The sequence below is a fragment of the Lissotriton helveticus genome, chromosome 1_2 (assembly GCF_964261635.1).
Source record: "Lissotriton helveticus chromosome 1_2, aLisHel1.1, whole genome shotgun sequence".
NCBI lineage: Eukaryota > Metazoa > Chordata > Amphibia > Caudata > Salamandridae > Lissotriton > Lissotriton helveticus.
This window is the reverse complement of record NC_136058.1, coordinates 250,392,310-250,405,139: the sequence shown is the minus strand read 5'-3', so window position 1 is coordinate 250,405,139 and position 12,830 is coordinate 250,392,310. Positions and strand designations below refer to the sequence as shown.

General features: G+C 44.5%; 1 pseudogene across 1 annotated transcript in view; it reads right to left on the bottom strand.

The window, feature by feature from the left end:
- Positions 1-12,830, bottom strand: part of LOC144800450 (vitamin D3 hydroxylase-associated protein-like) — a 370,773-nt pseudogene that overhangs the window by 206,723 nt on the left and 151,220 nt on the right. Inside the window, exon 8 of the transcript XR_013604355.1 lies at positions 2,269-2,394. The product of XR_013604355.1 is annotated as a vitamin D3 hydroxylase-associated protein-like (transcript). The remainder of the gene's footprint in view (positions 1-2,268; positions 2,395-12,830) is intronic.

The following is a 12,830-nucleotide window of genomic DNA, read 5'->3' as shown; positions in this document are numbered from 1 at the left end:
GTATACAGCGCCGGGACGCCCCTTTGCTGGGGCAGCTGTGCGCTTTACAAGTATACGACATTTAACATTTAACTCTCAGACAATAAGGGGAACAAAAAGCATAAGATTCAAGAGGGTGTAATCTGGCTCTGTATTAGAAAAAATATTCAACAAATTGCCTTTTAGTGTTTGGATGGACCATTACTGGGATCATGGAAGGGCGGAGCTGGGCCCAGCTCCACTTCCAGTTGAATAGGCTGTGCCATGCCTCCACACAAAGGGTTGCATACCCCTGTAGTTAGTCTGGAATCAGGGCAGGAAAGGCAAAATGGCTGGGGATTTCAAAGGGAAATTTCTAGAAGTTTCTACCCACCAACCAGAGGAAGGGCATCAGGTACACATCGTTGACCTCAGACACCACCTCTTCAGTACAGTTCTGGATCCGTGTATACTCTGCCAGAAAGGACTGCTGTGCTGCAGAAAGGACTGTCACTCTGACGACTGCTGCTCTTCTGGACTGTTTCCCTGCTGTTGGGGGTTAGTTGGCTGTCCTCCTGACTTGAACCTGAGGGACACACGGCTTCCACAACCTCGACCCCAGCACCTTGACACTGCCATATGTGAATCTACCCTGCTAAGTGGTGCCACCCCAGTCCTGGACCCTTGGAAGTGGGCCTAAAGTGCTCCGCGAGCCTCTATGGATGCAGCAAAATGGACCCATCTCCTCTGCAGCACGAGATAACCCAGAGCAGAACCGACAAATTGCTGCTGTTGCGTGGATTGAACCCATCCCAAAAATCTGCATTGCCTCGACTGCCTCTTCGGATCTTCTGCTTTGCAAGATATCCTCAAAGGAGGCCCCTCACATCTCTCATCGACGGCAGCCTGGAAAATTGTGCCAGACACAGTATCACTGCCTCACAGCTCTGCGGAAACAACGCATCACACCGACTGTGCTACACATCCTCAATGACGGAATCCTCGACAGTGACACAGGACCTCGCATTGCAGCCTCCTGCACCATGGACCCTACACATCGCTACAGCTCCATTACACATCTCAGAAATGGATCCTCGCAACACTCCACAATCTAGGATTTAAGCTACTTTATTCAGTGGGCCTAACTGGCCATGCGATACCAAAGGGGATGATGGACAGAGCGTTTGAGCAAATAAAACACTTACCCCCAGTCAACTGATCTGGGTTTAATCCATCACCATTCTTTATCTCACTCCACCACCCTAGTTTAGACATGGCCATATGCAAATCAGTCTGACCCTGTGCCTCATGGGAACAGTCCAGCCCGAACTGCCAAGCCATGTCTTCCCTGGACCGGAAACAAGCATCCTAACTGGCCATGCTCCATCGCAGTCAGTCTGAACTTGTGGCTTTGTCCCAGTCAGGCGTGACCAGATGTCTACAGCTGGCACTTTGTGATTTTTTACACTATTTTCACTGAAATATCAAAACCTGCATTTCTCCGGTCTCACTGACTACATTTTTGTTGTTTTTTGTATTAAAAATTACTCTCTTTTTCACAGGTGTGGAATCCTTTTGTGGTATGTGTTTACTGTGTTACTGTTTGAAGTGTTACACAAAAACTTTACACATTGCCACTGAGTTCAGCCTGACATCTCTGTGCCAAGCTACCCAAGGGATGAGCACAGGTTAAGTTAGCGTTGTCTGTGACTTCACCCGGAGAGGAAATGTGGTTGCTGCTTGAGACGAGTTTCACCCCCTGCAACCAGTAACACAATTTCTTACAGCATGCTTTTTTAAAGATTTTACAATAGGTTGAAAAAAAAAATTGTTGGTTTTTAAAGGTGGCTGATTTAAATCAAAGCACAATCTAAGACAAAGGGGCATTAAAATATGTAATCGCAGACGAGGAGGTACTCTCCACCCCGCTGCCTGCACCCAAAGCACTAGGTTGGCTTCCCGAGAGAGAGTTATAAAACATTAATGACAGATAAACTATGTTTGGTGGAGATTAAAATGATTGGCTTCATATATACTTAATTTCCAGAAATGTTTCATTGTTTTTCTGTTTAGTTTCATGACTACTAATTTCAGGACCCTTTCCTTAAAATTTGCTGTTGATAATTAACCGGTAACTGCATGGCTATCATTACAGTCTTCTAAATAAAAATAAAAAACTGTTTTAATTTTGCCCTACACCCCCAGCCCTAATTGCTGACACTTCAACATGGTCGGGCAGAGTTCTGCCAGGTTGCACATGAGTTATTTCAGCAATGCACTGTGCTGCGGTATTAGTCAGCATGCACTAACCGTATGGCCGGCCTTCTCAAGGAGGGTTTTGGTTTCCTGGACTGCTCGTCTTATACATGGAGCCGGCATGTTATAGCCATCTGTGTCGTAGTATCCAATCCTAAGTGGTGCAGAACTTAAGTAAACCTGAAGGGGAACAGAATACAAATGTGTACAGTATGAACAAGCCAATGTCTTATATTACAAATGTTTTTATAAACTGAATTGTAAACCATACTCTCACATTTAGGAATAAAGAACTCCCTATGGTGTATCTTTTGCCAGGTAGATTACTTTGTTGAGGTATCATACGTCCTAGCATTGTTCAAATGGTGCACTTTTGATCTTTTCATTACGGATGTTAAACATGGTAGTAGTACAGTTCCAAACACAAAGATACGGAGCTGTAAGGCACCATTTGGGTGCAAAATCTTCACTCATAATTACTGGTACAACGTGTTAACATGCAGTTATGTTTTAAACTCATCAGAATGGGCAATAGCTGTATGGACACAGAACTATCGGGTGGAATGATGTGATGCAGGGAAGAGGAAGGGGTGTTAGAAGAGTAAGAAGTCTCATGACAGGGGAGCATTGCAAGCTCCCTTCCTGCCATGGAAGGAAGTGGTGCAAAGCCAGGACTGAGCTCAGGTTGCTATTTGTTCAAGACTAAAGCCATTTCACCAGCTGGTATTTTCAGCTGATAAAAATGGGTATTCATGATTGGGTGGAACAATATTCCACTTAGGGATAATGCTCTGCCCAACTTGTAATCAAGACCAATGAGGGAGACTGGTACTCCATTATTCTTCCACTGACAACACACTGCTCTTGGAAGTGTCTTGAAACACTAAACGCTGTTTCTTCACTAAACTCTCCTTGTCTTTCTCCAGACAACCTGCCATGGTGAAGTAAGCAATGAAGACCAATATAGGTAACAAAATAGTAACTCTTTAGTGGATAATCCATGCAGGGTGAAAACCAACAACTGCTCTGGAATACCAAAGTGAATTTGGAATGTAACATAAGCATAAACAATTAATAACCAATGGAAGCAAAGATAAATACAAATCAAGTTATGAGGTCTGCAGTATATGTAAGGTAATACAAATGATCACTGTTTAGATGGAGTAACCTTTCCGCCAGGATGTAAATCAGGCCCCAAGTTTCTTCGTAATGCCCACAGGTGGAACAAAACATTCACCCTTCACAATCACATAATTTCCCAAAAATAGATCATCCTTGACCTTCCAAAACACTTGAAGTTCTTTAGATAAGTGCCTTTCCAATAGCCATCCCTTCAAACCTCTTTGAGTTCTTTCAAACATTTATCAGTTGAAACAGCATTCAACCATTCTTTTTTCAATGAAACGTGCCCTGCTGAAAGTACCACATCCTCCAAAGTTGCCACCACACACTCTTCCTGAGAATGTAAACCATTGGAAAACTGAACTTCACCTGATAGCCTAGACAAACAGTCTGCTCTCACATTTTGTACTACCAGTATATACATCACTGTACAATTGTACTCACTAATCTGGATGAAGCTTTACCCATACCATGTTTTGATAGCAAAGAAATCAACAGTTTATGATCAGTCTTCAAAAGGAAAGGTTTATCCCACAAACACATCTTAAAGTGTTCTACCGACAAAGTATACCCTAATGCTTCCCGGTCTATGGTGGAATAGCTGGACTCAGCAACTGACAATGGTCTAGAGGCAAAAGCAATGGTTCGTTCTATACCCTCTTTGATTTGACTTTAAACAGCACCTTAACCAGTAACACAGGCATCCACTGTGACCACATTCACAGCATTTTGGGCAAACAACATCAACAGTTTATATCCAATGATTGCCTCTTTTAAAATATTGAAAGCAGATGTATGCTCTTCAGGCCACTCAAATATAACCATTTCTAAGTAAGGACCACAAAGGGAGCACACGGATAGCAAATCCTTGTCCAAGTCTAGTGTAATATTTGCACAAACCCAAAAATGTCCTGATTTGGTCCACAATCCCAGGCTTTTGCATGCTTTGAATTGACTCTAATAAATATTTCTTGGGAGAAATGACTGTTTCTGCAATAGTGTGCCCCAAATACTCTATGTCCTAGGCAACAACCTACAATTGTCAAGAAAAAATGTCATTTCCTTTTCTTCTAATATGGTCAACATTTTACCTAAAATTATGAGATGTTGATCAGCCGATTCAGAATGCACCAAAATGTCATCCTGAAAGCAACTGCCCCATCGATATACCTAAATAGACAAAACATCAACTTCTTGAGTACTGATGCAGCAGAGCCCAAATGGCATCTTAATGTCGCGGAATGCCGCATCTGGTGCTATAAATGCAGAAAAATGTCTAGAACCACTTGTTAACTCAACCTGATGATAAGCCTCTTTAAGGTCAATAGTTGTAAAATATTTTGCCTCATCCAACCCATCCTGAGTTTCCCATTTTATTTTTCACAAATATCAGTATCAAAACCCATTCTGATGCATTCACAGGTTCAAGTACTTCCTCCTCACATATGCTTTTACGAATTTTGGATAATTCACATCTGACTGTTATCGGTACATGTCTCACTCTATGTTTGGTGGATTCAGCATTCTTCTTCAGTTGAAAACGGTGAGAAAATCACTTCACCTTCCCAAGTTCCTTGCAAAGTAAATTTGTATGTTTGTCAAGGGCACTTTACAAATTATTTTGTCCACTCACTACACTTTGAACTCTCATCATCCCTTCTGCCATGCATACTTGTACGTTGGCTTTAGGATAAAGAGTAATGTCAAACTTCCCTTGATGTCTCCAGCCCAATACTTTGACCTCTCGTCTCTTCTGCCATACACACTTGTACTTTGGTGTTAGGATCAAGAGTAGTATCAAACGTCCCTTGATGTCTCCAGCCAATACTTGCAACCACTATGTACACCTTGCCAATAATGGTCTTACGTTTGAAGCCTATTTCAGACACAAAATAACCCAACATGTTAATTCCTTTTCCCCCATATCCATAAACTCTAACGTCAGTAGGTTCTAAACCATAACTTGCCAATTCTTGTGACAAAAAGTATCAGAAATAATTGTACAAACTGTTGTTTTGGCATCTTGCGAGGTCTTCGACCCGTATTAAAATTCTTTGATGCGAAAACCAGGCAACTTGTCATCCAGGCCACCGTGATGTCACGCCTTGACTATGCTAATGCCTTGTTAGTGGGCTTAAATCAGGCGGAACTCACTCGCCTGCAGCGGGTCCAGAACGCAGAAGCAAGAGCCGTCGTGGGCCTGCCCAGATTCTGCGCCACCTCTAACACCTTGTGCAGGCTGCACTGGCTACCGATTGCCCGCAGAATTCAGTTCAAGGCTCTCTGCGTTGCTTTTAAAATCATTAAGGGATCCCCTGCCTTTATCCTTGCAAACCTCCTATCCCGCTATATTCCTGGCCATGCCCTAAGATCCTCTGACCTACAGCTTGCCGTGGTCCCCCGGTTTAAACGCTACCGCGCCGGGGGCCGCTCCTTCCAAGTGCGAGCAGCTGCTTTATGGAATTCCCTCCCTTTTGAGATCCGTGCACTTGAGGATCTGTTCTCCTTTCGGCGGGCTGTAAAAACCTTCCTGTTTCCCTAGTCTTGTTCCTTTTTTATCTGGTTATGTTGTGTTGCTACCTGACGGGCGCCAGGACGCTCCTTTGCTGGAGCATCTGTGCGCCTAATAAATTTACCTAACATAACATAACATACATGGGGAACCTGAGTCAGCCATGACTTCTAATGCTCTCCAATCAATGTTGATTTCACACATAGGTGGTGGTGGTACATATGGTTCAATATCAGCTTCATCATCAATCTCTTTAGTGTTGCAAACTATCTGAACATTCTTAGCTGTTTCAGAATTAACCCCTTCACTTATAAAATGTTATCTTACACACAGCACCACATTTTCCATGGATGTAGCCTCATCTATGATATTCTCCTGCACACCAGACACTTTCTTGGGTACACTTTCAACACTTAAAACATGATTTTCCCTTAGCAGAACATACTTTAAATTGAGATAAGTGCTTTTTTGACCCAGAGCAGTTGCACTACAACGTTTTGTTTACAGTAGGTGTGTGTGTTCGTTCAAATCTTTCTTCAGATCTCATAGACTTGTATGAGTTCTTTATCGTCAATGCAGCCTCCCCCAAAGAAGCACTATCAACATAGGTAGTTTTAAATGAGTTGATGGACCATTCTAAACTCTTAAAATGTGAGATTACGCTGGCGTAAGAGTTGCTCTTGAGTTTCCTGGTTGGAGCAACATGAAATTAATTGATTCCTAATATATGTATTGACTTGTGCACCAAACGCATAATCAGCAGGAAGAATTTTCAATACCGATACATATGAACCAACTTACTCAGTCAACAGTTGATGGTGAATGTGAAAAGGAAACCTCTCCAACACTATGGACCTCTTTATGATGTTGGTTGAAAAGTTCGGAACATTTCTGATCAACCTATGAAGATAGTAGGTAACCGTTCGGTCTGTCCAACTTGGTTGCGACTGGCATTCGGAGACTCGGAGTTGGTTGGAAACAAATCGTACAGCTCTATGGACCACGGTTCCGACTGACGTATTACGATGTTGTATTCGGACAGCCTTTTTGACTCGGTTTGTCCGACATGGGCTGGCTGTCACAAACTGACTTTGGGGGCTCCATAGTAGGCCCCTCTTCACCCGGAGGCCTCTGGTTGTGGCCCGTGGCACCCCTCTTTCCAACCATGCCCGCCATAGGGTGCAAGGTTTTCTGCAATCACCCCTTTCTTCAATGGGACCCTGTGTTTTCCATCGGAACCCAGCCTCCCATAGAAGTCAATGTGAGTATGACCAAACGGTGTTCGGAAACATTGTAATCGGTCACTCAGACTCCCCGAAGTCGAGTCCGTCGGAAATGATTCCAACAAGGAGCCGGTTGGAATGCTTTTCGACCGACATCATAAGCAGGCCCTAAGTGTGGCTCTTCGGTGAATCTCTTTTTAAGTCTGTCTAATGCTTCGGAAAAATTATTATAAACCCTGCTTCTACTTCATGTAGTGGTGTCACTGAAGGTAAGTACTCAAAAATATCTTCCGCATCTGTACCCATTAAATTTAAAAGCAACACTTTCTTCCTTTCTGGCTCAAATGAATTTCCATTAATAGCCATCATGAATTTCTTACGGTGTCTCAACCATTTTTCCTATTTTATGCTAGGCTGATTGGGACCACTAAAAATTGGAGGAGGAGGATTCCCACATGTGTTATTCATATTGATAAAAAGAAAGTAACACAATGAAAAATATTAGTATTCGAGTGAAAGATTACATAGGCGTGAAGTAAAACATAAATAATATTTAACCTGACAAGCTCTTTGCCACTATGTCTGCAGTGCACCACCAACCGTAAAATGTGGATGCTTACGCCCAGAGCTATGGTGCTGATTAACTCTTCAGTAGCCAAACCATCGAAATTCCCAAAGTATAGCCTAACAGGCAGTCCACACGTACCTTGTGCATGTAATTTGAAATAACCACCCAAAGAAATGCTTTTATTCAGGCACCGTAAAACTTCAAAATCTGATGAAAGTTCAGTAAATTACCACACGGTGTATCACACACCCGATAGTGTATGAAACATGGATGAGGGAGAGGATGTGGCCTGATGGCTAGAGCGGGCGACCTCAGAGCTGGGGAACCAAATTCGAGTCTCGACAGGGACACTCAACATCCTGTGATTCTAGGCAAATTACTTAATCTCCCAGTGCCTAACAAAAATGTATGTGTCCGTCTGTAATGCAACTAGAGTTCATGTAAAGCGCTCTGATACCTTTGGGTCTAGTTCGTGCTTTATGAAATCCCCCCCCAAAAAAATCCCTGTGTATTCTTCTCTTTCTTGATGCAAAAATGTGGTTAGCAATGAATATATGTGACAACATAGTTGCTCTTTATTGGAGCCCATGCACAGTTAACACCAGATACAACTACTAATTCCTCTACACCCTGGATAGCCACCCTAACTACAGAGCTTTTTCTAGAGTATTGCAGATAACACGATTGCCTAATGAACAAGCCAAAGAGATATATGGAGAAATATCAGAAGAGGAAATTTCAGAGGCAGTTGCCATTTTGGACACCAACAAGGCAGCTGGGGAAACGTTTCCTTATAGAATATTATAAGATCACTAAACCTTTAATTGTTCTGCTATTAACATCAGTCTTCAACTAGGCTTTAGGGAAGAGTCATTTACGGGAGAAATTAGTTAGGGCCAAGATATCTGTCATCCCTAAACCTGGTAAAGACACCCTGAATCTTCAAGTTAAAGGCTCATCTCGCTTATTAATGCAGATTTCAAAATTCTAGTTAGCGTCCTGGAGAACCATCTGAAATCAATTATACCCTTTTTGATTCACTATATGTAGGTTTTGTACCAGGCAGCTCTTCATCTAATTCCCTCCATATCCTCTTGCACATCACAGTCAGGGCAGTCCTAAATAACAAAATCCTCTTTTCCCTTGATACTGAAAAAGCATTTAATAGAGTGGAATGTAGCTATGGCTATATTTTTAGAACAATAAAACACAGGAGTATTGGGGAGTATTTCCTTACCTTGACTAAAGAGATGTATCATAACTCAATGGCTTGGGTCACCTGCAGTGGATATACTGCACCCTTTTTTCAAACCCACCAGGGAAACAGACAGTGCTGCCATCTATCCCCCTGTTATCCTCTTGGCTTTAAAATGCCTCGCAATCTCTACACAGCGCAATAGACAAATTAAAGAAATATTAACAAACACCGAGGAACTCAGAGAGTTTTACTCTGCATAGAATATCTTTTTGACTATCTCTAATTCCCTAAATTCACCATTAGCACTGGTGAAATAAAAATATTTATTTGCAATGTTCTCCAGACACAGGGTCAATTAGTCCAAACTTTGGGAGCCCTTCCACTCTGATAGTTATCCGGTAAATTGAAATATCAGGGAGAGTACATCAGCTAAGTGCCAGGAAATATGGTTCAGGACAACCTTTCTCCTTTATTGGATACTAAGAAAATAGACCTTAGAGAAGTGATCATGTCTCAGCCTCTCCTTGTGGAGAAGGTCCAACAGATCAAAATTATTATAGCACCCATCGTCATTTTTTATTTAGTATGATCCCTCCGAAATGCCCAAACCTTTATTATCTGAAATAAAGAAGTTGAGCTCTAATTTATGTGGAACAGGGAAAACCCAAATCAAAAGTATCCAAATTATATGCTAACTCCGCTTACCACACGGGGGAAAGTTATCGACTGACCTAACAACTGACTCACACTATTTACCTTTTACCAACACGCACACACAGAGCAACCCCACCTTGGGTTTCTTTGAACAGAATGCTCTGAACGCTAACACCAGGGTGGACTTAGCACCATGTTACACAAAACAACTATACACAATGGTGACTCCAAATCCCATCTTATCTGAAGCAGTAGATTCCAGAGTGCTGTGTTGCGGTCTGACGCGAGCGAGCAAGAGGACGCGCTGGGAGGCTCTTGACCAGCTTTCAACCGCCTCGCTTCTCCCCCTCTGCAGCTCGGGAGAGGCGTCCTCCTGGTTGGTGTCTTTCCCCCGTCTCCTGCTCTCCTCTCTCCTGCTCCCTGCTACCCGTGGAGTAGGGTCGGGCAGGGCAGGGAGGGAAGGAAGGGCATCGAGGTCCTTATAGCAGCGGCACCAGGTCTGAGCGTCACGGTGCACAGCCGCTTCAAACAAAAGGCATTCTATCCGCGAACAAAATTCGGGAGAGGCCCGGTCGCGGGGGGAGCCGCCGTGAGTCACCCTGTGGCAGGCAGGAGCCGCGGGATCTTTTTCTTTCTTTTTTTTTTTTGGGTGACATTTTGACTGCGGGTGAGTGCTGTAACACATATTGAGGCTTGGGATCTGCTGACTTTGTATGCTCCCAATTCCCCCTGCTGGACTGATATGCTTTCGTGACACACGATTCTTGGTGCACAGACCTGAGCAGCAGACAGCAGAGTTCACGATCTGAGCAGAGTTTACGAGCAGAGTAGCCAAGCCGCTGACCTGACCTGGTAGGCCCCCGCAAGGAGCACGGAGCACACCGTACATCAGTAACCTGCTGCCCACTTGCCGCCCGCCGAAGGTTGCGGCTGTCACGTCTCCACGGCGGTATCGAGGGGCACACCGAGGGTACAGAAAGGCGCAGCTCCGAAACGAATAGTTTTTTGAACGAAGGACCGGGCTCGGCTCGGAGCAGCGGAGCAGCAGAGCCGTGCAGGGCAGGGAGCACGGGAGGTGTGGTGTGGTCTGCCGGCCTATCAGGACTGACGGTTGCGGCTGGAAGATTGGAAGGCTGCACCTTGTGGCATCGCTGTCTAGGAGCCAGGCGGGGGGCAGCGTGCAGAGTTGAGCAGGGGGCAGCCAGGGGAAACCCCTGCTCCTCTGCCCCTTTGTTCCCCTGCCGTCGTCGTCACCAGCAACAGCCAGCCAGTAATAGCCCAGCCAGACAGCCAGCCACCCGGCATCCCTTCATTCTTTCTCCTGGGAAAAATCCTGCCAAAGCAGATGAGAGTAGCCACACATCAACCTTCAACACCATAACCCCACAGGTGCGGGGGAGAAGTCAGCTGGGCTACAGGAGTGTAGCACAATAGGAAGAAACCAAGAGGTCACAGCAGTAAGCAGAAGGCAGAAGGTAAGAGGCGCAAGGTGCAAGGCGCTGTGGGAAAGCTGCCCCTAAGGGAGGCCTGTGGAAAAACAAATCAGAATATCATTTGAATAAAAAACTAAAATTTACGTAACCAACCCAAGGCCTTTTACCTTCGGGGGAGCGAGCAGTCTTTCACACAAAGGCAAAAAGGCAGACAGAGGTCCTTCAACTTGCAACCCAGTCCAATTAAGCCACCACAACCTCATCAGCCACGAATCAAAAAATCCAAAAGACCTACAAGAACAACGCCAAAGTACCAAAGCACCAAAGCACCAAAAGCGCGTCATGAGGTCAGGAAAAGTCAGAAAGGCAACTGTCAATGCCCCGGCCAAACGGCGCAGGGCAGAAAAGCGCAAACACATAAAAAACTCAGACAATTCGCTGATAGAACAAGAAGAACCTCTATTATTAGATACATCGCTAGAAAGGCCAGAAAGGACCGATATAGACACAGACATAGACATCAGTAAAATAGATAGAAACGCCATTCAACCAAAAATCTATTCTATTTTCTCATTTTTGAAAGAACCAGGCTCATTCCTAAGTACCTCTAACAGCAACCTCAAGGGACTCCCTTCGCCAATGGAGCCTGAAGGGGGTTGTCAAAACCCACACATAGAAACGGCAAAAAACAAAAAGTGTGGAAACAAGTGGAACCAACAAACCCCAGAGAAACAGAGTGCACAAATGGAAAGCCTCAATAATGGCAAGAGCGAGGGTGACAAGGAATTAAACATACACCTAAGAAGCAAAAAGGGTTATCCCCTCGAGCCAAAAATTGTAATACAGACAAACGTGCAGTCACCAGCCACAGCAACAGGGGCAGAAAATAGTAGCAAGGAACCCAACACTGACATTAAAACAGCCCCACCGGGAACTGGCGAGTCAAACGCCCCAAACCAGGCAGATATGGAGCCTACAAAGGAGGCTGAACAAATAAACAAAATAAATCAAAACTCAGGAAGCATCATCTCCACCGCGAAGGCGGAACATACCACTGATCGGGAACAGGACACAGCCCCGGGGAGTCAGCTCGCCCAAAATCTAGGCCATTTGGGCCGGGGTAGAGAGTCAGAGAAACCGCCGGAAAGAGTGGAAATGGAAACATCGGAAACAAACGAAAAAGCCGTAAAACTGGACATAACTCCAGCACACGACCAACCAGTTGCAGCTGACATAGAAGATAATTCCCAGCTAACAACAAAAGAGTGGGAGAGGCTGGTAGCGTCATACTTACCAGCTAATAGTCAGGTCGATCACAACACAGAAGAGAGAACACCAGGCCCGGACAAGACTCCACCAACCAACGATCACCCAAAAAGCGCGGAAGTCCTATGGTCATCATTGTTAAATACTCTCCAACTATCGATAAAAGCCATGCAGTACCACTCGGAAAAAATGGACATCCAGCTATCCCTTTTAAATTTCTTGGCCATACACGTAGCCAAAATTGATAACAAGTTGGCAGACATGAACGACATGATAAAGAGGGTGCAAGCGGAAACTAAAATAGAGCAGCCAAGTTGCGCCTGCTACACAATAGTGGACAAACTTACCTCAATCCCCCAACTTCTGGGCGACATTGTGGCAGATTTAAAACAGACATCCGGAAAAACAACCGCAATGGACTCTGATCCTAGTGAGGAGGGCCCAAAACAATCCCACAGACAGCACAGAGAACAGTCAGACATTGTAAACCAACAGAACTCATCTACTGTGTCCAACAGTCAAAGAGGAGATCACGCGCCAAACACCCCTATCGGCCCTGAAACCAGTAAATGTATTCATAAAACCTATGCAGGTGTCGCAGGGACATCCCTAAGGCAGCTCCCTGACAATCAAAGGAGCG